The 24,169-nt window shown below is 41.8% G+C and overlaps 1 protein-coding gene across 1 annotated transcript in view; it reads right to left on the bottom strand.

Moving 5' to 3' along the window:
• Positions 1-24,169, bottom strand: part of NRG3 (neuregulin 3) — a 912,476-nt gene that overhangs the window by 664,838 nt on the left and 223,469 nt on the right. The gene's annotated exons all lie outside the window — the stretch shown is intronic.

Below are 24,169 nucleotides of genomic sequence, written 5' to 3'. Positions count from 1 at the left end.
AGTTTTATTCCTCTTGACATCCAAGTTCAACTTACCATTATCAACCAAACTGGAAAGTAACTTAAAAAAAAAAAAAGCATTTCTAATCCAATTGAAGTGCTTGTTATGAAAAGTTATTTTGTCATTTTCAGTCCACTGAGCTACTGCTGCTAGACTTTGGATCAAATTATCTCTATGTTACTTGCCCTGTGTGCTCTACTGAATTTTTTAATTCCTAGGCTCAGTGCTTCTGATGTAAATAATGTAAATTGTCACAGAGTGAGCCTTATGCAATTAAGGTACATGCTGAACTTCCTCCTTCTCCTAACTGTTGGTGAAATTCAGGACTATGTGAAGCACAGCACAAGATCTGTGCACTAATTAAGTGCCTCCTAAATCCTTACAATAAGGTTTAAGCATGATTCAAGTGAGGCATGGTCAATTTGCTGACCCTCTGCACAGGACTGAATTTCATCCAACATTACCATGTACTAACAAGCAAATATTAGGTCTTTAGTACTGCATGAATGTTGAGACATTTGACTTCTGAACAAGAGAGTTAGAAGATCTTAATAAAAAGAAAACCCCTCTATATTTACAAAATACTCAACCAGAGTTAGCCATACAATGCCTAGTAAAGATAGTGTGATCGTGAGAGGTGTCAAGCACTGATAATTCATAGTGAAACTACTGTAATTGGAGGTACAGCCTTGTGCAATTTGGATTTCAACTGTGCTTTGTGTAGAGGAATGTTCCCCCTCCCCAAAAAAGAGAGACAATTAAAAAAAAAGACTAAAGGTATCAGAAATATGATTCATCACTAATTACACTGACCTTCAAACCAGTTTCATAAGGTGGCTAAAATTTATGTCCTTAATATTTTTCTTGTACTAACTTTCTCAGTTCTCCTATTAATAAACTTGGAACACTGAATTAATTGTTTTACAGTCTCTTTTGAATCTTTAATGTATCACTGTATTTTCTGATGGCACTGGTCAAGATAACCATATCCTGTAGTTATATTCCTGTTTCTCATTTTGACAATACAGCAGGGGTGTGTCTAAACTACATGGCTCCATCAATGGAGCCATGTAGATTAGGCTGATCGGCAAAGGGAAATGAGGCTGTGATTTAAATAATCACAGCTTCATTTAAATTTACATGGCTGCCGCGCTGAGCTGACAAACAGCTGATCAGCTCATGCTGTTGGCCATAACAGAAATGACCCAGGTTAGATCTCATGATAGTTGCTACCAGAAGGATACGCACTTAGGGCATGTCTACGCTTAGAAGAAGATTGACACTCTGGAGGCTGACCTTCTAGCGTTCAATTTAGCAGGTCCACTATAGTGTTCAATTTAGCAGGTCTATATACTAATGTTCCTCAATAGAACATTGACGGCAGTCTCCACTGGCATAGAATCAAAAAATATTAGGACTGGAAGGGACCTCGAGAGGTCATTGAGACCAGTCCCCTACCCTCATGGCAGGACTGAGTACCATCTAGACCAACCCCGATAGACATTTATCTAACCTACTCTTAAATATCTCCAGAGATGGAGATTCCACAATCACCCTAGGCAATTTATTCCAGTGTTTATCCACCCCGACAGTTAGGAACCCAAACCTCCCTTACTGCAGTTTAAGCCCATTGCTTCTTATTCTATCTTCAGAGGCCAGGAAGAGCAAGTTTTCGCCCTCCTCATTGTGACACCCTTTTAGATACCTGAAAACCGCTATCATGTCCACTCTCAATCTTCTCTTTCCCAAACTAAACAAGCCCAATTCTTTCAGTCTTCCTTCATAGGTCATGTTCTCTAGACCTTTAATCATTCTTGTTGCTCTTCTCTGGACCATTTCCAATTTCTCCACATCTTTCTTGAAATGTGGCGCCCAGAACAGGACACAATACTCCAACTGAGGCCTAATCAGTGCAGAGTAGAGCAGAAGAATGACTTCTCATGTCTTACTCACAACACACCTGTTAATGCATCCTAGAATCATGCTGGCTTTTTTTCCAACAGAGTCACACTGTTGACTCAAATTTAGCTTGTGGTCCACTATAACCCCTAGATCCCTTTCTGCCGTACTCCTTCCTAGACAGTTGCTTCCCATTCTATATGTGTGAAACTGATTGTTCCTTCCTCAGTAGAGCACTTTGCATTTGTCCTTATTAAACTTCATCCTGTTTACCTCAGACCATTTCTTCAATTTGTCCAGATCATTTTGAATTATGACCCTATCCTCCAAAGTAGTTGCAACCCTTCCCAGGTTGGTATCATCTGCAAACTTAATAAGAGTACTCTGTATGCCAATATCTAAATTATTGATGAAGATATTGAACAGAACTGGTCCCAAAACAGACCCCTGAGAAACCCCACTTGTTACTCCTTTCCAGAAGGATTGTGAACCGTTAATAACTACTCTCTGGGAATGATTATCCAACCAGTTATGCACCCACCTTATAGTACTCACATCTAAGTTGTGTTTGCCTAGTTTATTGATAAGAATATCATGCGAGACCATATCAAATGCCTTTCTAAAGTCTAGGTATACCACATCTACCGCTTCTCCCTTATCCACAAGATTCGTTCCCTATCAAAGAAAGCTATCAGAGTGGTTTGACATGATTTGTTCTTTACAAATCCATGCTGGCTGTTCCCTATCACCTTATTATCTTCCAAGTATTTGCAGATGATTTTCTTAATTACTTGCTCCATTATCTTTCCTGGCACAGAAGTTAAATTGACTGGTCTGTAGTTTCCTGGGTTGTTTTTATTTCCCTTTTTATAGATGGACACTATATTTCCCCTCTTCCAATCTTCTGGAATCTCTCCTGTCTTCCATGGTTTTCCAAAGATGATAGCTAAAGGCTCAGATACCTCCTCTATCAGCTCCTTAAGTTTTCTAAGATGCATTTCCTCAGGCCCTGGTGACTTGCAGACATCTAACTTTTCTAAGCGAGTTTTAACTTGTTCTTTTTTATTTTATCTTCCAAACCTACTCCTTTCCCACTAGCATTCACTATGTCAGGCATTCCTTCGTCAGACTTCTCAGTGAAGACTGAAACAAAGAAGTCATTAAGCATCTCTGCCATTTCCAAGTTTCCTGTTAGGCTGTGTCTATACTGGCAAGTTTTTCTGCAAAATCATCTGCTTTTGCAGAAAAACTTGCCAGCCGTCTACACTGGCCACTTGAATTTCTGCAAAAGCACTGACGATCTCATGTAAGATTGTCAGTATTTTTGCGGAAATACTATGCTTCTCCCGTTCGGGCAAAAGTCTTTTTCTGAAAAACTTTTGCGCAAAAGGGCCAGTGTAGACCGCAGAGATTTGGTTTCTGCAAAAAAGCCCCGATCGCGAAAATGGCTTTTTTGCGGAAAAGCATGTCTAGATTGGCCACGGACGCTTTTTCGCAAAAAGTGCTTTTGCAGAAAAGCGTCCTGCCAATCTAGACGCTCTTTTCTGAAAATGCTTTTAACAGGTTAAAAGCATTTCCGGAAAATCATGCGAGTCTAGACATAGCCTTACTATTGCCCCATTCTCACTGAGCAATGGTCTACCCTGTCCTTGGTCTTCCTCTTGCTTCTAATATATTTATAGAATGTCTTCTTGTTTCCCTTTATGCCTGTAGCTATTTTGAGCTCGTTTTGTGCCTTTGCCTTTCTAATCCTGCCCCTGCATTCCTGTATTGTTTGCCTATATTCATCCTTTATAATTTGTCCTAGTTTCCATTTTTTTTAATATGACTCCTTTTTTATTTTTAGATCATGCAAGATCTCCTGGTCTTTTGCTATATTTTCTATCTTTCCTATGCAGCGGAATAGCTTGCTTTTGAGCCCTTAACAATGTCCCTTTGAAAAACTGCCAACTCTCTTTGGTAGTTTTTCCTCTCAGTCTTGCATCCCATGGGACCTTACCTACCAGCTCTCTGAGCTTACCAAAATCTGCATTCCTGAAATCCATTGTCTCTAATTTGCCAGTCTCCCTTCTACCATACCTTAGAATCATGAACCCTATGATTTCATGTTAACTTTCACCCAAGCTGCCTTCTACTTTCAAATTCTCAACCAGTTCCTCTCTATTTGTTAAAATCAAGTCTAGAACAGCTTCCCCCATAGTAGCTTTTTCAACCTTATGAAATAAAAAGCTGTCTTCAATGCAGTCCAAGAACTTATTGGGTAGTCGTTGCCCCACTGTGTTAGTTCCCCAACATATATCTGGATAGTTGAAGTCTCCCATCACCACCAAATCCTGAGCTTTGGATGTTTTTGTTAGTTGTTTTAAAAAAGCCTCATCCACCACTTCCGCCTGGGTAGGTGGCCTGTAGTAGACCCCTAAGCATGACATCACCCTTATTTTTTACCCCTTTTAGCCTAACCCAGAGACTCTCAACATGCACGTCTCCTATGTCCATTTCCACCTCAGTCCAAGTGTATACATTTTTAATATATAAGGCAACACATCCTCCCTTTTCCCCCACCTGTCCTTCCTGAGTAAGCTGTACCCTTCTATACTAATATTCCAGTTGTGTGTATTATCCCACCAAGTCTCTGTGGTGACAATGATGTCATAATTGTATTTATTTATTAGCACTTCCATTTCTTCCTGCTTATTACCCATACTTCTTGCATTTGTGTATAGGCATCTAAGATACTGATTTGATCTTGCCTCCCAGTTCTGCCTTGTTCCTCCTTTCTTTCTGCTATTATAGCCCACACTCCCTCCCTTTTCTGACCCATCTCCCAGGTCTCTATGTTCTTCACTTACCCGTGGGCTTTGGTCACCTGTCCCCGTCGAACCTTGCAGAAGAAGGCATTTGGTGGTACTCCTCCTTCTGCAAGGAGCAAGGGAAGCCAACGGGAGTATGTGCTCCAGTCAATCTCCCGCTCTGGGATTGCCACAACAGCTCATCTTAAGTTAAGCTGAGTTCACTTACACATTCTGCATAGGTTGACTTGCCTAGTCTAGTATAATGCTGACAGAAAAAAACCCACATATAGAACTGGCCCAAAATGAAGAGGGAAATGTTCATATACATCATTTCCCTCCGAAATATTTAACTTTTAAACTTAAATAGATATATATTTTTCGAGCTCTCCCTTCTGTGCTGCTACTTTATCAGTTTAATGCACTAATTCTAATCAGTTTTTTTTCTGTTAGAAAAATTTGCAGATGATACCAAACTGCTCAAGGTAGTTAAGAACCAAGCAGGCTGTGAAGAGCTTCAAAAGGATTTCACAAAAGTAGGTGACTGGGCAACAAAATGGCAAATGAATTTTAATGTTGATAATTACAGAGTAATTCATATTGGAAAACATAATCCCAAATATACATATAAAATGATGGGGACTAATTTAGCTATTACCACTTAGGAGAGAGATCTTAAGAGTCATTATGGATAGTTCTCTGAAATCAACCACTCAATGTGCAGTAGCAGTAAAAAAAAAACAATGTTAAGAATCATTTAAAAAGGGATAGAGAATAAGATAAAGAATACCTCATTGCCTCTGTATAAATCCATTGTATGTATGTCCACTCCACATCTTGAATACTGCATACAGATGTGTTTGCCTCATCTCAAAAAAAGATATCAGCATTGGAAAAAGTTCAGAAAAGGGCAACAAAAATGATTAGGGGTTCAGAACTGCTGCCATATGAGAAGAGGTTAAAAATACTGGGACTTTTGAGCTTAGAGAGAAGAGACTAAGGGGGAATATGATGGAGGTCTATAAAATCATGGCTGATGTGAAGAAAATGAATAAGAAAAAGTTATACACTTGTTCCCATAAAGTAAGAAGTAGTAGTCCCTAAATGAAACTAACAGGCTGTGTCTACATTGGCACCCTTTTCCGGAAAAGGGATGCTAATGAGACAAGTCAGAATTGCAAATGCCGTGGGGGATTTAAATATCCCCCGCGGCATTTGCATGAACATGGCTGCCATTTTTTTCCAGCTCGGGGCTTTGCCGGAGAAAAGCGCCAGTCTAGACGGGATCTTGTGGAAAATAAAGCCTTTTCCGGAAGATCCCTTATTCCTCTTAAAATCAGGAATAAATGAGCTGGAGTCATCTAAAAAAGGAAGGCCAAAAGAAAAAAAAACCAAAAACCCAACATCACATGCACCGAAAAAGACATTTCTGAGTAAATCATACCCCTCTGCAGGTGATTAAATGTTCCTCCAATTTTAGATTAAACAGAACACAGGGATCACTGTTTCTCAGCATCTAGTCAATAATTCTAAGACTTAAAATATTTAGTGCTGCTTTTATTTGGTATATGACATGAGCATTCTATACAGCTCACCTCTTCAGGTTACACTAACTGCTATGCTTGAAGGAAAGGTGGTCTGGATGAAAATCAATTTTTTTTTTTGCTTGCAGCCAAATTTATGAAAGTGAATAAAGCCAGCACATATTGACATTTCTGGCAGACAGCTTAACAAAAAGAGAGCTCAGAAAAAGACTTTTCATACTAGGCTGAGCTGAACTGCTGAGTACAGCACAGAGAGTAGCAAGCAATCATTATCAGAATGAAACAGTGTATGTAACTTGGCAATATTAATTCTGCATTAGAATGATGTTTTCAATGTAAGCTGTCTATGAACACTTGTCTGTTGCTACACTCAAATACATGTAAATGAAAAGTAACTCATAGAAATCAATGTCATTACTCTTGCTGGAAACAGGTGTGAGATCAGAATAAGACCTTGTGTCTTTTACTTATCTTTGCATCAAAGAAAGATCTGTTATAACTGTGTGGAGATAAAATGGTTATAAACGTGCCTTCTGGAGGCAACATTGTTCATTGTTTCACACATTTCTTGAAAGGAGTGTGTACTTAAGGTAAATATGTTTTGAGTTAATAAATTCTTTCAAAATATACTTTTAACTCTCTCCCACTTTAGACTACACTGATGTACAGAGATTGGTTATGCACTGAAGATGCAGCATCTGTTGGTAACATTATTAAAACTGAAAATCCAGCATCACCCGCTACTTGAGTAATACTTGGCCATTATCACTGTACATATTGGTCTCTGTATTACATCTACAGTGGAGAGTATTTTAAGATTGCAAAACAAATTAAACAAAATGAAAATGAATTATCCAATCTTAAAAAAACCAATTTATACACTTTTTATTACATCAAAGGCCTTTTAATGTTTTACTTGTTAAAAGCAATTAAAAACTTTCAAGCAATATCACAGAAAACTTAGTAATACAAGTTTTACTTGCCTAAGTATCTCCTCACAGAGTAATAGCCCAGCATATGGTATTAGGGAAGTAGTTTGGCAAAACATTGGAGAAGAGATTATAGAACTAGTCTGTTGCCTGACCATCTGCATTACAAGTATTTTTCTTGGGCAAAGAAGAGTCCTATGACTGAGGCCAAGAGATGTTTTTGTCCGTGCAAAGGTTGTTATTTTCAGCTATAGAAGCTGCTTTGTCATATGCTTTGGTTACCTTCCTCCTGCAGAAAAATCAGCTCTTTTTTGGGTAATAATGAGTCATGATCTGCATAGCTCAGACATGAACTCTCCCCTTTAACAGTTTCTTCAACTGAGAGTTGTGATGTGTTCATGTTTTTCATAGATCAGGTAAAACAAGTCTAGATTGGTCTCTGAACATGGCATTTGCGCAGCCAGCAGTTCACAACGCACTGTTGGCTTGTGGACAGATTCGACTTGGTTTCTGTCAGGATGTCAAATGGCTTTAATGGTTTCCCTGATACCAGTCAGAGATATATCACTTGCCTTCAGCAAGACAGGTAAGGGCTGGAGCCACAGGAAGTGGCTTTGATATGGCATCATTATCAGTGTCTCAGAGAAGGCCCAACCCAGCTCTCACTGAAATCAGTGGAACAATATTCGCACATTGTATCTGTAAATCTCCTGATGTTTTTTTCCAAGGAGAATGTCAAATACAATATGTCTATGTCTACGCTGCAGGCTTCTTGCACAAGAACTGTTTTGCGCAAGAATTTCAGCGCAAAAATTTTTGCACAAGAGCGTGTCCACACTGCTACATACTTTTGCTCAAGAGTGCCCATGGCAGTGTGGATTCTCTCTTGCACAAGAAAGCTCTGATGGCCATTTTAGCCATGGGGTTTTGTTGCGCAAGAACCTCCTGTTGCCCGTCCACACTGCCTTCTTGAACAATAGCTCTTGAGCAATAGGGCTTATTCCTCAAGGGGAAAGGAATAACCCTTGCACGAGAAGCCCTATTTTCTGATGCTTTACTGTAAATTTACTTGTGCAAGAACACACGTGCAGTGTAGATGCTCTGCAAGTTTTTGCGCAAGATCGGGAGTTCTTGTGCAAAAAGCCTGCAATGTAGACGTAGCCTATAAATCATCCTGGCCAGAGATGACAACAGCAATATAGTAATTTGTATACTCATATCTTCCACCACATGATCTCATTGAATTTTATAAACATTATTGAATTTGGACTATACTGTTCCAGTGGATACTAAACTCCGAGGTTGTGTCTAGACAGGCAAGTTTTTCCGCAAAATCATCTGCTTTTGCGGAAAATCTTGCCAGCTGTCTACACTGGCCGCTTGAATTTCTGGAAAAGCACTGACGATCTCATGTAAAATCATCAGTGCTTTTCAGGAAAAACTATGCTGCTCCCGTTTGGGCAAAAGTCTTTTTCCGAAAGACTTTTGCGCAAAAGGGCCAGTGTAGACAGCATAGTATTGTTTTCCGCCAAAAAGCCCCGATCGCGAAAAAGGCGATCGGGGCTTTTTTGCGGAAAAGCGCGTCTAGATTGGCCACAGACGCTTTTCTGCAAAAAGTGCTTTTGCGGAAAAGCATCCTGCCAATCTAGACGCGCTTTTCCGCAAATGCTTTTAACGGAAAATTTTTCCGTTAAAAGCATTTTCGGAAATTCATGCCAGTGTAGACGTAGCCTGAGAGGCTCTGGGAGACAGACCCATAGTCTCCTATAGACAACTACCTAACCTCAAGATGATTCTTACCAAAACCACAGGACATACCGCACTAATACCAACCCTGGTACCTTCCCTTGAAACAAACCCCGTTGCCAGCTTTGTCCACATATTCACTCTGCTGATACCATTATTGGACCTAACCAAGTGAGTTATAAGATCAAGAACACATATTCCTACGCATCCAGAAATAAAATTTATGCAATCATGTGCCGAAAGTGTCCGTCTGCTATGTACATTGGACAAACGTCTCAGACACTTCGCCAAAGGATCAATGCCCACAAAACAGATATCAGACAGGATCACAAAGAAAAAAAGTTTCTTGCCATTTCAACCAGAAAGGACATTGTCTCAACGACTTGATTACCTGCATCCTGCTTTAAAGGCCTTTTAAGACTTCACTTGAAAGAGAATCCTCTGAACTGTCATTCATGCTTAAATTCGACACTTTACACTCAAGTTTGAATAAAGAGGCTAATTATATTTCCCATTACAAAGATAGCTTCCCCAATTATCACCTCTAATATCATTAGCTCACAAACATTTACCTCCCCCCATCCGCCTTCTGTTCTGAAATTTGATTTGTCCTTTTCATATGTGTTCATTTTTTTAAATTGTATCCTTTGGTATATATGGTTGTGACAATTTTCTTCCACTATTTGATCTGAGGAAGTGTGTCTGGCCCATGAAAGCTCATCACCTAATAAACCATCTTGTTAGTCTTTAAAATTCTACATAGTCCTGTATTTTGTTTCAGCTACACCAGACTAACATGGCTACATTTCTATCACTATTCCACATTTTCTTAGGATGAGTTACAGAGACATAAAGCTCGGAGAAATACAAGGCTCCGTGGAGATGCAAATCAGCAGCATGCATTTTACTGTTAGCAGTTAAAGCATATTAGCAGAAAATCCATGTCTGCATGTAAAAGGAAAATGAAAGAACCAGTGCCTGGCCTGGTGGGGCTATTGTTACTGTGATCTCTCTTGCTTTTTAAGTGTGCATATTTTGTTACAATGTTAGGAAAGAATTTATCTTACAGTTGAGGTGTTTTTTTTCATCAGTCTAGCACATGCTGTGGACATAGCAAGAAGGAAAATGGAGGAGTTTCCTTTTTGTTGAATATTTTCAGTAGCCAATCAGAAAGAATTCCAACTACAAACAGTTTTGCCAGCTTCATAGGTGCCTTCTATTTTATTTTTAAATGACTTCACTAAACCAATTCTACCAATTCTCAGTCACAGAGTGTGTTTAGAAAATTAAAGATTTATTTTCCAGCTGTGAATTATTTACACTTATTTTGTCCTAGCAGGTGTTATAGACACTTAAAATCATGTTTATTTCTTTATTTTAGCAAAATATATGAATGCAAGCAGCATTCTGAAGAAAAACGCAAAGAATGTGGAAACAGAAAAATTCTCTCCCATCTTAACCCCAGTTCTGTGTTGGCAGATATGGGTAGCCAGTGGGTCTGCGCTATAATGTTCCTATCTGCTGTATCATAAATAATTCTGTATCTCTCTGCTCCTTCACTTGGCAGCACTGGTATTCAGATGCAATAAATGGGCTATTAGGGCCCTGATTTACTTGTCCTGTGTGTGCAAATACACACTACAGGTGCACACAGCAGTCATACAGTCTACAATAAACTGGATTGCTCCCACCTCGATTCATCTGCCCCTGCTCTCACTTTAACACTTGATTTTAGTTCTCCCAAAATATCTTTTTTCAGAAATGTTGCATTTGGCAGTCCATTCCAAAAACTTACTTAGCCACTTACTTCCCTCAATTCCAAACTCCCACGTAGATATTGCATATCCAGCCCAGGGCTGACTTATCTATTAGGCACAGTAGGCACGGTGCCTAGGGCCCACAAAACTTTTAGGGGCCCACGAAAATGTTTTAATTTCTTTTAAAATCAGAAAAAAAAGAACTTTTAGGGTCGAAGAAAATGTTTTAATTTTTTTCTCACATCAGAAAAAAATGAAACTTTTAGGGCCCATGAAAATCTATTAAATTTTGCCTAAAACAGAAAAAAAATGTTGAAGTATTTAAAATTATATCAAAAATCATTTTTAATATTTTTTATGGAAGAAGGGGCCCACAAAGGCAAAAGTGCTTAGCGCCCACGAAAGTCATAATGCAGCCTTGCTCCAGCATGCACTCTGCTGTGTGTCTCTCAGTTTGAAACTGTTTCCTTGGGTAGATGCCTCCATTACTACACTCCAGCACAAAATACTAGAATTTTGTCCCTGTCTCTGATTCCCTGTCAATGAAAACATTTTACTTGTGATTCTTTCACAGCAATAAATCCTTGACAGACTTCAAGAGACTAATTCAAAGTCTTTAGACTTACTTACATTAAGGATCCTAGTTCAAAGATTTTAGCTTCATTAACTACTCTTGAAGAAATATTTCGTTGGCTCTTACATGGCATTTTCCATGATAAATATTGCCCGTCTGAACAATGCACTGAAAATAATTCATGGATGGAGGAGAGGGAATAAAGTAACTTTAATGTATCTTCTCTCAAAAATGCACACACCATAGCAGTTAGGATAAAGATGATTACACTGAAGGACTGAAAGAATTTTTAAAATGAAGCTAATGCTACTAAGGCGGTGAAAAACAAATGCTCAGCAACTTAGCATTGGTAGAGAAATATTTATCACATATTTCTACAGGCTGATCTTGCCGCCTCTTGCAAGGGAGCAAAGGATCAGAGACCTGGGGAAATAGTTTGAGGATGGAAAGATAGAGAATTGGCTCTGCTGTGTATTCCCAATTCAACTTTGAGCTTGCCCAACCGTCTCTCTCAAGATGCTTGACTGAGGGGCAGCATACCATGAGGGAGCAATACAGATGGCACTACGTCTTTCCATGACATGCTCATTTCTTATTCTGAAAGATACCAAGAATTACATTAACCATATCCTTTTCCAACACTCCTTGGGTGCGTCTAGACTACATTCCTCTTTTGAAAGAGGAATCATAGAATCATAGACTACTAGGACTGGAAGGGACCTCAAAAGGTCATCGAGTCCAGTCCCCAGCCCTCATGGCAGGACCCAGTACTGTCTGGACCATCCCTGATAGATATTTATCTAATCTACTCTTAAATATCTCCAGATATGGAGATTCCACAACCACCCTAGGCAATTTATTCCAGTGTTTAACCACCCTGTCAGTTAGGAATTTATTCCTAATGTCCATTCTAACCCCCCCCCCCCCCCCTTGCTGCAGTTTAAGACCATTGCTATCTTCAGAGGCCAGGAGGAACAAGTTCTTGCTGCTCTTCTCTGGATCTTCTCCAATTTCTCCAGACCTTTCTTGAAGTGTGGCGCCAAAAACTGGACACAATACTCCAACTGAGGCCTAGTCAGCGCAGAGTACAGAAGAAGAATGACTTCTCATGTCTTATTCACAACACACCTATTAATGCATCCTAGAATCATGTTGGCTTTTTTTCCAACAGCATCACACTGTTGACTTATATTTAGCTTGTGGTCCACTATAACTTCTAGATCCCTTTCTGCTGTACTGCTTCCTAGACAGTCGCTTCCCATTCTGTGTGTGTGAAACTGATTGTTCCTTCCTAAGTGGAGCACTTTGTATTGTCTTTATTAAACTTCATCCTGTTACCTAAGACCATTTCTCCAATTTGTCCAGATCATTTTGAATGATGTGCCTATCCTCCAAAGCAGTTGCAACCCCTCCCAGCTTGATATCATCTGCAAACTTAATAAGCGTACTCTGTATGCAGATATCTAAATCATTGATAGATATCAAAAAAGCAAAAAAGCAAATGAAGCACTGATTTACAAATCTTGCACTTCATTCGCTTAATCTCATCTGATCGCTTAATCTCAACCGAGGTGTACCGGTAGTTTGAATTAGAAAGCCAAATTCAAACTACCTATTCCATGCCGCGTGTAGCCACGGGCACGGAGTCCTCACTAACAGGGATTTAAAAATGGCGGCGCCCGGCAAGATGCAAATGAAGCCCGGGATATTTAAATCCCGGGCTTCATTTGCAACTTCGATTGACTACATTAACCACCCTAGTTCGATCTAGAGTGGTAGTGTAGACATACCCTCAGAGAAGACATCCATCTGTAGTAAAATTATACAAGAGTACCGAAAATCATATTGACTGACAAAGAGCAACTAATCTGAGGATCATAAAACACTTTCTGTCCACTAGGAGCTCATCTAGCTGAACAGTTCCATTGATAATCAGTAGCTTCCGGAGGTAGCCAACTTAGTCTGCACAGGATAAACTCATAAAACAACAAATGGTCTGGTAGCATTGTGTAGACTAACAAAATATGTAGATGTATCATGAGCTTTCGTGGGCACAGCCCACTTCTTCAGATGACCGGAGTTTTGAGTTTAGGATGTGCAGACCCAAAATAAATAGGGCCAGTAGACAGTCCCGGGTTTAACATTTCTTCTACAGGGCTCTTCGTTTTGGTTTTGTCCACTGCATGAGTACATGTAATGTGAACCAGTGATCACAGTACTGACAGTTTCTAAACATACAGCAGATGATGCTATCAGACTGTTCTCAGAAGAAACATTAAATGCTGAAGTGTTTGTACCTCAACAAACCAGAATTACTGTATATGAACCCAGTCATTCAAAAAGCCTGCAGTTTAATTCCTGTTAGATGATGGTCAGATACAGGGAAAGACAGCAGTATTTATGGATCCTAAGAATATATGAATGGCCATATTGGGTCAGATCAAAGATCCATATACTTTCCCAGTAACTTTCTGACAGTGGCCAATGCTAGGTCCCCCCCAGAAGGAATGAACAGAACAGGGAATCATCAAGTGATCCATCCCCTATCACCCATTCCCAGTTTCTGGAAAACAGAGGCTTGGGACACCATCCCTGCCCATAGTGGCTAATAGTCATTGAAGGACCCATGAACTTCTCTTGTTCTTTTTTGAACCCCGTTAGAGTACATGTACACTACAGTGAACCCTCGTTTATCGCGGTAGATAGGTTCCAAACCCGACCGCGATAGTTGAAAATCCGCGAAGTAGGGACACCATATTTAACATGTATACAGCGAGCCCTCGCTACTTCGCGGTTCGACCATCGCGGATTCACGTATATACATAATGTAATGAAAAAAGTCCGCGAAGTCGTGAATCCACGATGGTCGAACCGCGAAGTAGCGAGGGCTCACTGTACATAGAAAATCGACATTTCCAGGGTCGATCTTTCAGGGTTCAATTTAATGAGTGTAAAAACCTGCTAGATAGAACTCAAAGGGCGGCCCCATTGGCACTGGTACTCCTTTCTCACAAGACGTAAGGGAAGTGAATGGGAGCATTTGCTCCCATCAACCTCCTCCTGTCTGGATGGTGCGGAACTGCGGTGTAAGATTTGTTCATAGCAGCCAGATCCCCACGAGCACTGGATCTGCCTGCCCGCCCTCCCTGTCTCCCTAGCAAAGGGTGAGGGTACAGGTCCAGAGCCAATACATTCAGGAAGCTGGCTTCAATCAGGCTCCCTGCACATGCTGGCTCTGCGGACCGTCCTGCCAACCCCTACTGCCTCCTACATAGGCAGCAAGGGGGTGGAGGTGGTAGGCAGGCACCAGTGCTGGGGGGAGCCAACTTAAAAGCCACTTACTCCCAGCACCAGCTCCATGGTGCTGTTTCCCCCTCCTGCACTGCTTCATTTCTTTCAGATGCAGCAGTGCTGGGGACAAGGGTGGGCATGGGAGGCTGCCACAAAGCAGCCTCTGTCCATGGCAGGTTACCAGGGAGAGGCTACACTGTGGCAGCAGCCCCTGTCCGCGGGGGGTCCAAGCTCCCAATAGACAGAGGCTGCTCTGGCATCCCACCACAGCTTTTCCTATTATCTAACCTAAATCTTCCATGATGCCAGATAAAGCTGATTACTTCTTGTTGTGCCCTTACCGGACATGGAGACAATTCAATACCGTACATTATAAAAGCCCTTAACATTTCGAAGAACACAACTCCTTCCTCGTTCTTCTTTTCTTAAGACTGAGAATCCCTGGTCTATGAAACCTTTACGCATAGGCTAGGTTAATTGGAGAGCAACAAAAATGATTTATCTACCTCTTTCTTTCTTAAAGCGTGGTACCCTGAACTAGGCACAACACTCCAGCTGAGGCCTAACCAATGCAACCCAAGTGCAGAGTAGATTGGACAGACATCTATCAGGGATGGTCTAGACGGTGCTTGGTTCTGCCATCAGGGCAGGGGACTGGACTCGATGACCTCTCCAGGTCCCTTCCAGTTCTAAGATTCTGTGATTCTATGATATGCAGCATTCAACCACACAACATTAATTTCTTTCAAATGAGCACAAACCTCATGCAATGGCTCTTTTCCAGCTCTTCCTGATTCCTTCTCCCACCACAAGTAATGCCCTTATTTTACAAGCTACCAAAACTTTGTGAAGAAGGCACCAGAGGGGTACTGGTAATGAGGCAATGTCATCAGAACACAGAGTATTGCTCTTTCTCCATTCAGTTCACTTCCTTTTGTCACAGTCCCATACTGTTATAATTTATGGAAAGTTGCTCCCTTGCAATTGTTGAGCAATGGGAATTTCTGAATCAAAATGATTAAACTTCCTACTTTCTCCAGCCTCTTAATAAAGAAGTACTCTGAAGGAAGGAGGCATTAATCAGTTATAATTATTAAGAACATGTGAGAATTAACCCCCTGACTTGGTTTAATATACAGTAATCATATAGGGACTATGGAGAATTTCAGGTTTCCTTTGCTTTCAGTGTTAATTTACAAGTACCGTTGCTTTGCATATAATATTCTAGCAACTGAACCAGTCTTGAAAATCAATGCTTATTTTTGACAAAATTAAAGCTAACACATAATTTCAGAAGTCACCTGAAATGAGGATTGATCTGTGCCACTCAAATCAATGCTTGTCTTCAAAAATCCATATTCGTTAGAGAAAGTATCATTTTTAGTTAAAAACATAGCACTTAGCATTTTAAACAAGTTGTCTTTCAAGTGTTCCTGATGTGTAGGTGTGCTACATGCTCCTAAATTATTAGTAACCCAGTTCATTCTTGCCTACAAAATTTGAAATCTTAAATAGACATTTCTATACACAAGTTAAAAGTTCAAAGTCAGCTACAATTATTGGGAAAGAAAATCAACCAAAACACCAAACACTGCAAAACAGCTGCAATCACAGATAAAATTTCCTCCATTGAAACAGTGTCAAGATCTAACCTATTTATTAAAAAGAGAATTTTTGTATATTTGAACCAAATCCTGCTTGCCTTATCCATATGGATCAACTCAGGAAATCACTGGTGCTACTACGTATGATATGGCCCATTGTCGAATTATGTACCGAACTGTAAGAATAATACTCTCATGTTCGAACACTATTACATGGGTAAGTGGTGTTATTTTGAAAACAACTACTGATCTTCCTATATCATAGCCAGCAGAATGTATTTTCTACCAATTAATGAAAGCAAAACCCAAAACACCCTGTGATAAATTGCTGAGGGCCAAGTGATCTACACCTGACCTCCAACGCCTGGCTTGCCTGTCAGTGTGTGGTAGAAGTGTCTTGTTCCTGACTCCAGGCTGGGAGTATTTGGGCCTTCCCCCTGCATCAGGGCCTTGGCCTTTACTAGGGAAGTGAATGACTAGTCAAATGCTTATAGGATAGTCGACACACTAGTCAACTAGTCACTTCCCCCACTCCTTGCTGCTTCTCTCAAAAAGAGGCAGCAAGGGGCAGGAAAAGAGGAGGTGGTGCTTCAAAGTGGCAGAGCTGCATAGAGCTCGGGGTCTGCCACTGTGAAATGCCACGTACAGCTCGAGATCAGCTGGGGAGTCTCCCGCTGACCCTGGGCTCCATGTGGTGCTGCCACTTTGAAATACCATGTGGAGGCTGACACAGGACTCCTTGCATCATTTCAAAGCGGCAGTGCTGCGTGGAGCCCAAGGTCAGTGGGGGAGTCCCCAGCTGACACCAGGCTCCACACGGTGCTGCCACTTTGAAATGCCACGTGCAGCCTGAAGGCAGCAAGGGACTGCTTGAGTCCCCTGCTGGCTGTGCTCTTGCCCTAGGGCTGCTGCTGTACTTTACAGGTGGAAGCGACCTTATTGACTAATTGAATAGTCCATGCAAATTGTATTGACTATCTGATTACCCAATTAATCTAAATTTAACATCCTGAGCCCTTACATGGGACATGGTCCTTCACCCGGCCCCTCCCTCTCTACCATGTCTCAGACCAGCAGATTCCTATAGGCTGTCCATCACCCTTTGCCTGGGCTGCTGAGCTCCTTTTAACCTTTTTCAGATAGAGCAAGCTCAGCAGGCCCAGACAACCAGGGCTACCTGGATCCAGTATTGCTTTATAACCCATATAGCCTAATGTGGGGTTTGTAGACACCATCATGCACCCATGGGTCCATAATTTGCTGGTTTTACCTTTGTGATTGGCTACTGTTTGGATCCTCTTTATTTGTGTGACACTGAGTTGTAACCGTAGTATATTAATTATGTTCCTTGTTGTCTAACCACTTGAGAGAAGGTGGATAGAAGACAGAGAGAATTGCATTGTAGTAATTCAAAATATAATAAATATTAAGATCCTACCACAAACAAAGGCAAATTGAATTAAAGTCATTTATCCAAATCTGTTTGTTCATTATTCAACAAGTTCCAGCACAGAATATAAAGGGGGGGAAACCTGTTACTGAATAGAATGATACTCAAAATTCAAATTTGTGTCTTTAATTTAAGTTCTGCAGGCTCTTCTTTCATTCCCTGTTCAGGCTTTTTAGCTGTTCTTAAATCTTGGTAGCAGTTCAATTGAAAAAAACAACAACAACTTTTTTTATGTTTCCTTATTCACCATGCCTGGGTTTGTAGAGTTTCCCCTGTGTTTGTTGTTAGGTAACATTGCATAACTCTTGGGGAAACATTCATTACGCAGTAATGATGGAGACATATGGCCTTTGTTGATTATTAATGAATGGATGAGGGAATTGATGGCACAAGATATAAGGGCGCAGTCATTAACCCCGGCTTTTCATTATTCCCCAAGAAATGTCTTGGGACAATATTGCTACTACAAAATCAAACCAAACCAGATTTCTACAAGATTAAGGATATTTTGAGCCATGCCGACGGCGGGAGGGAGAGTCAGTTGCACCGGAAGTTGGTGTTTCAAAGGGACCTGGAGCTCTTAGCTACTGCCACTGTTACTGTGGCCGCAATAGCGGCCGGAACTCTGGCCCCTTTGAATTAGCGCCAGCACGCCGGGGCACTCCATTCAGCTTTGAGTGCTGGAGGAGGGCTGCACCACACTCCAGGCAGCACTGAGGGCTGGCTGCCATTGACCCTGCCCCTTACACCAGAGTCCCCCCCCTTCAGGGTCACAGAGCTGCCCCCACAACTTGCTCCTAGGCCTCCAGTGGCTGTCGGCCCCACTGGATATTTGTAAAGATTTTACTAAACATAGTTTCGGGGACCATTTTAATTCTAGCTGAAAATTAAACTGTTTCATATCTCCAATCATGCTCCAGAAGTTAGATGCTAGCTTAGGAGTCAGAAGACCAATAGTGTAGTCTAATAGGGTATGTCTACACTACCACCCTAGTTCGAACTAGGGTGGTTAATGTAGGCAACCGGAGTTGCAAATGAAGCCCAGGATTTGAATTTCACGGGCTTCATTTGCATATTGCCAGGCGCCGCCATTTTTAAATGTCCGCTAGTTCGGACTCCGTACCCGCGGCTACACGCAGCACAAACTAGGTAGTTCAGATTAGGCTTCCTATTCCGAACTACTGTTACTTCTCATGGAACGAGGTGTACCGGTAGTTCAGAATAGGAAGTCTAATCCGAACTACCTAGTTTGTGCTGCATGTAGCAGTGTGCACGGAGTCCGAACTAGCGGACATTTAAAAATGGCGGCGCCCGGCAAGATGCAAATGAAGCCTGGGAAATTCAAATCCCAGGCTTCATTTGCAACTCTGGTTGACTACATTACCACCCTAGTTCGAACTAGGGTGGTAGTGTAGACATACCCATACAGACTTCCTGTGTCATGGCAATGGAGCAATATGAATTACTAACCTTATTCCAGTAGTAACCCGGATCTAACTCCAAAACAACAATTATAAATAATAATTGATTAATTAGAATTAACACACTTAACAACTTAAAGAAACAGGGTTTAACAGACTAAAAGTGAATAGAATCAATTAGCAAAGTACACAGAAAGAAAGGAAACTTATCTAACTGGTATTTACACTGCTACCATTTATCCCACCCCAGAGCGTACACTCCCCTGGATCTCAGAGTCCCAGACACTTGCTTGCATGGATGCTCTTGAAAACCTGCAGCTGAAGTGAAGACAGTACTGTGCAGGTTGTGTATGTGTGTGTCTGTCTGTCCAGGCAAGCAACAACTGCAAAATCCCTCTGCCACTGGATCTGGTCCCACCAAATGCCTGCAGCTCTGGTTCCCTGGGAAGATCACTCTGCCTCTCTTTGGACTCAGAGTCCATCTGTCTTCTGTGCTCTGTCCAAGGCAGCACTTTTCCAAACGGCCCAGTTTCTTACAGTTACTGCTATGCAGGCTCTTCTCAGTATCAGCTACAGCCGGAGTCTCTCCCCTCAAGGGACAATCACCAACTGCCCCCAAAGCCTGCTAGATCAAAGCCCCAACAGGCTCTCAGCAGCAGGCTCTAGCTTCCAGCAGCAGCTCGTGGACTGGAAAAAGGCTCTACACCAACAATCTAGCTCCTCTCTCCAAACTGGAGCCCACCAAGTCTCTTCCTGCACTGCCTGGAAGACAGTAATAGTTTCCCTCCTTTTTCCCAAGGCATCATGGGAGTTGTAGGCTAGGTTTCAGCACCAAGGATCCTCATAGTAAAAGGCAGCCTACACTAGTGCCTTTCATGTTATGGTATCTCAGCTTAACATCATCATGTGAATTTAAACATACAGGAGAAACAGAGAGCCAAATTTAAAAATCACACATTTAAACCCTGAAGGAACTAATACTAACCGTAAACAGTAATTATGTGTATTCATTTTTAAAAAATAGCAACCACCATTTTAAATTCAACGTATTTCCCAGACAGTGGGCCTGTCTGATTTTGCAAAAAACCCCAAACCAAACCAACCCCCCCCCACACACCCCACATCATATTCCTTCCAGATGATTTCAGTGCAGAAGCACTACAATTGTGACAGCAAATTGTTTTAGACTCTGAATCCTTTAGAAGAGGAATATCCACAAAATATGTACTCAATCTTATTTAATGATAGTAAGAGTAGGAAACACAGCAGAGAAAGATAAGAAATAAAGTCACTCAAGTCAGAACATATCCAGCAGTTCTATTCGAGGTGGGAGACAACGAAACCCTTCTTCTCACACGTATACATCCTCACATGAAATCCAGCAGTAAGCCGCAATGTTCTGTTTATTCTCTGGAGCTCAGTGTCACTTACTCTGTCAAGCCACTGACACCCCAAATGGGAACAACCAAGGACAGGTAGTTCATTAGAATCATTCAGCACTCCTTGCTCTCTTCACAGCCCCAGTGGTCAGAGCTCATGGGAATAGGGAGGGAGCGGTGTCTAACAATCTCCAGAACATCGAGGTATCAGCCAGCCAGATACTTAAAGGAAGTCAGGAAAGAGAAGGGAGACCTTACCTGAAAGCCAGGCAGAATCACACCGTTAGTTACCTAGGTGACTTTTCCAAAGTACCAAGTCATGTATTTTTATATATCAGTGAGTGCCTCACAATTCATACCAATGCTAATACCAGAAGGTGTGAGATTCTGCAAGGAATTGGGAGGGAGGAATAGCAGGGATGCAGAAATTGGGAGGGAGGCTTACTGGTATGCTTACTGCTTAACCAGCCCTTGTGGGTGAACTCTGATGGCAGCGAGCCTTCCTTAGCCAGAGCAGACTTGGGTGCAGAGGGGCTGGTGGGACAGATGGTTACGGCAGGACCCCACAGCCGTAACCACGGTGGGGCTGGGTGGGAGGCCCTAAGTTAAAACGGTTAACTGGTTATGTTCTATTGTTTAATCAGTTAATCATTTTAACACCCCTATTTCCAATCCGCTCACAAACAAAATATATGAAGAAAAGATACAGGTCCATAAAACTCTAATCGGGCTTTGTTTTCCTAAAACTAATTGGCTGTGGTCAGTCACTATTCAAACAGACAAGCACTTCAGTGCGGTCAGCCTTCCCACACCTAAGGCAGGCTCACTCACTCTCCTGCCCTCTGCTGTAGCAGAGCACCTAAACTCTTGTCAATTACCTTAGAGAATTAAATATGTATTTGATGTCTGACAGCATCAGTATCTGCAGCACTCAGGAAGAATTCTGACAATATTGATGCACCTTCATCTACTCTCTTTCAGTAAAACTGGCAAGGGCAAGAGTCACCTCTATGCCCCCTCATTTGCTAATGACTTCCAAATCTTTCGCTATACTCCCACGCTCACCTTCTGTCCAGTCCCACACGTCTGCCTGCTTCTTCGTGTTTTCTCATCATTTGATCCTCAATGGGGAAAATTCTATGCTCAGTTACTCTCCTGCAACCCCTCTCATTTTCTTTTTTCATAGGGTACAAGTAAGCACAAAAGTTGGCCCCTCCTGTCTAAACATGGAACTTTCTAAAGATAAGATTCTCATACTTTCATCTGTTCCTGCTCCTCCTTTACCGTCAGCTTCATCCTTTCATTACCCACACTTGTAATCTTCCATCCTCTCAGCAACTAAAGATCAGCCTCTGTTTTCTTTCCCACATGTATCTTAGTATTCCCCACACCTTGCTGTCTCCAGTTTTAAAGTGCCCCAAAATTCATCTCTTCCTATCAAGCCTTATTGTTAATACACTAACACATTCCATAGTTTTTTTATCTCTGGCAGCCCCACACACAGCATTCTTTGCCTGTCTCATCGCTGATTCACCCAGTCCATTCAGATGCTCTCCACCGTCATCCTACTCTCTTACTATGTTGGCCAGACTCCACCTTGTCTTGAATCCCCACACTGACTCTAGTTCTGTATGCTGCCCCCAGTTCATGGAACATCCTCCCTTTAGACGCCAACCTTTCCTCTCAACAACTATTTAAAGGACCTTGTTTCTAGGACACATTCCACCCTCCTCTTCTTTTCTCATGCATAATGTCCTTCAGCACACTTAAGTGTGTACTACAGCCACAGTTGTGCAAATACTTTTTTTATAAACTCATTCTTCATTTTGCCCACTGAGTCACACCCAGAGCATGTCTACACTGCAGGGCAAATATCAAATTCAGATATATAACTGCAGCTACATCAATTGCATAGCTGAAGTTGAAATAGCTTAATTTGGCGTTTGGCACTGTCTGCACAGCAGGAGGTCAAAGGGAGAACACTGTTCCTTTGACTTCCCTTACTCCTCATGAAATGAAGGTTATAGGAGTCAGAGTAAGAAGTCCTCAATACTGACATCATTTTGAAATAATGGCTTGCTGTGTAGACGTGCACTACATTATTTTGAAATAGTGCTGCTGTGTAGGTGTACCCCTACTGAGCTCACATACTTAGTATTGAATAAAGTTTTTTTATGGGCAAGGAACATTTTTGGCACAGTTCTCCCTTATTTAGACTTCTGAAAAAAAGAGTCAGCCAAAGGTAAAATATGCTTTCTTCTTGTATGTAGGAAGACATAACAAAGGTTTTACATGTTACCCTGATATAACCCTGAATAACATTCATGAAACACAGTCAGACTGTGTCTATATTTAACATAACACTGCCTTATTGGTATAAACTGGGAAGACAGACAAGTGAAATGTGGATGGAATAAAATTCATTTACGTTAGCCATTTCTAACTTCATTTGGAAAAATCTAACTTCTATTAAATTAGGATTTTCTATCCAAAAACAATTTGGGCAGTCCTAGCTAAATATGACTATTAGTCAGATGGCTCATGGATTACATTGACTTCAGTTTTTGAAAGCTCACCAACGGTGCATCAAACTATAGATACAGGAATGAGGAGATTCCTTCTTCATACACTTCTATCCACTAATTCGAAACATACTCATAGGAAATTAACTAAACAAGACTATAGAAAAAGAATAAATTATTGTATTTCCAGCAAAATATTGGACTGCCTCAAAATCAACTGCAGATCATCAAAGCATTACACTCAACAGTTCCTACATAGTGACCAAAAGAGAGTTTAAACAAAATTAAGGGACAAACATTTCAAGAAAGATGGATGTCATTGTTGCCATGGCTACCTGAGTATGCTAGGAAGCTGTACTTAGAAGTTCTGAATATTTTCCTGTGACGGGGCGAGGTAGCCCCGCACTGAACCCGAAGGGCCCAGCCAGGGTTACCTGGCTGCAAAGACCCCCTCCCCCACAGCCCTACCGAGCATGCCCAGCCTGTAGCTCCACTATAAAAGCCTGGGGAAGGACTCAGTCTGAGAGGTCAGCCGGAGGAGAAGGACCTACGAAGGGAGCTCCTGCACAGCTGTTGCCCAAGACTCCAGGAGAGGCCAGAGGGAGCACAGAGGCGAGCTGGTGTGACCCAGGGACTGCCTGCCAAGGAGATGCTAGCCCGGAGGTCGCAGCAAGCTGGGCGAGTACAGGGGAAGGAACCCCAGGGAACCAGGTAGGAAGTGGCCCAGGGCAGGAGTGGGAGCCTCCTCTCCCGTCCGGAAAACCTTGGTGTGTTTTGGCTGGATTGCCCCGCCGAGGGAGTGACCCGCTACCCGGTCGCTCACAGGACCCTGGGCCGGGACCCGGTGGAGTAGGGTGGGCCCAGGTCCCCCTACCTGGGGTGCGTCCCTGCTACAACCCTAAACGGTGTTCTGGACTCAGGCCGGAGGACCTTGGACTTGAGAGGGTAGGTTGGAGGGACCCGCCACGTTTCCCCATATGGAATGATAATGACCTTGATTCAAGTCGTAGAAGTATGACAGAAGTACATTCTTCAAAGCATTTAATTAACGTCCAAAGCTAGTGCCTGGCCCATCTTTTCATTTAAGACTATGTCTACACTATGAGCCAGGGACATGATTCCCTCACTTACATACACATACTCATTGAGCTATCAAAAATATAAGTATAGTCAGCAGAGCTTAGGTGCGCTAAGTACAAACCTACCCATCTCAGGTGGGTTTGTACTCTGCACAACTGAGCCATGCTGTTTCTACCACCACCTA

The sequence above is a fragment of the Pelodiscus sinensis genome, chromosome 8, assembly GCF_052426305.1.
Source record: "Pelodiscus sinensis isolate ZL-2025 chromosome 8, ASM5242630v1, whole genome shotgun sequence".
Taxonomy (NCBI): Eukaryota; Metazoa; Chordata; order Testudines; family Trionychidae; genus Pelodiscus; species Pelodiscus sinensis.
This window is presented reverse-complemented; position numbering and strand designations above follow the sequence as displayed.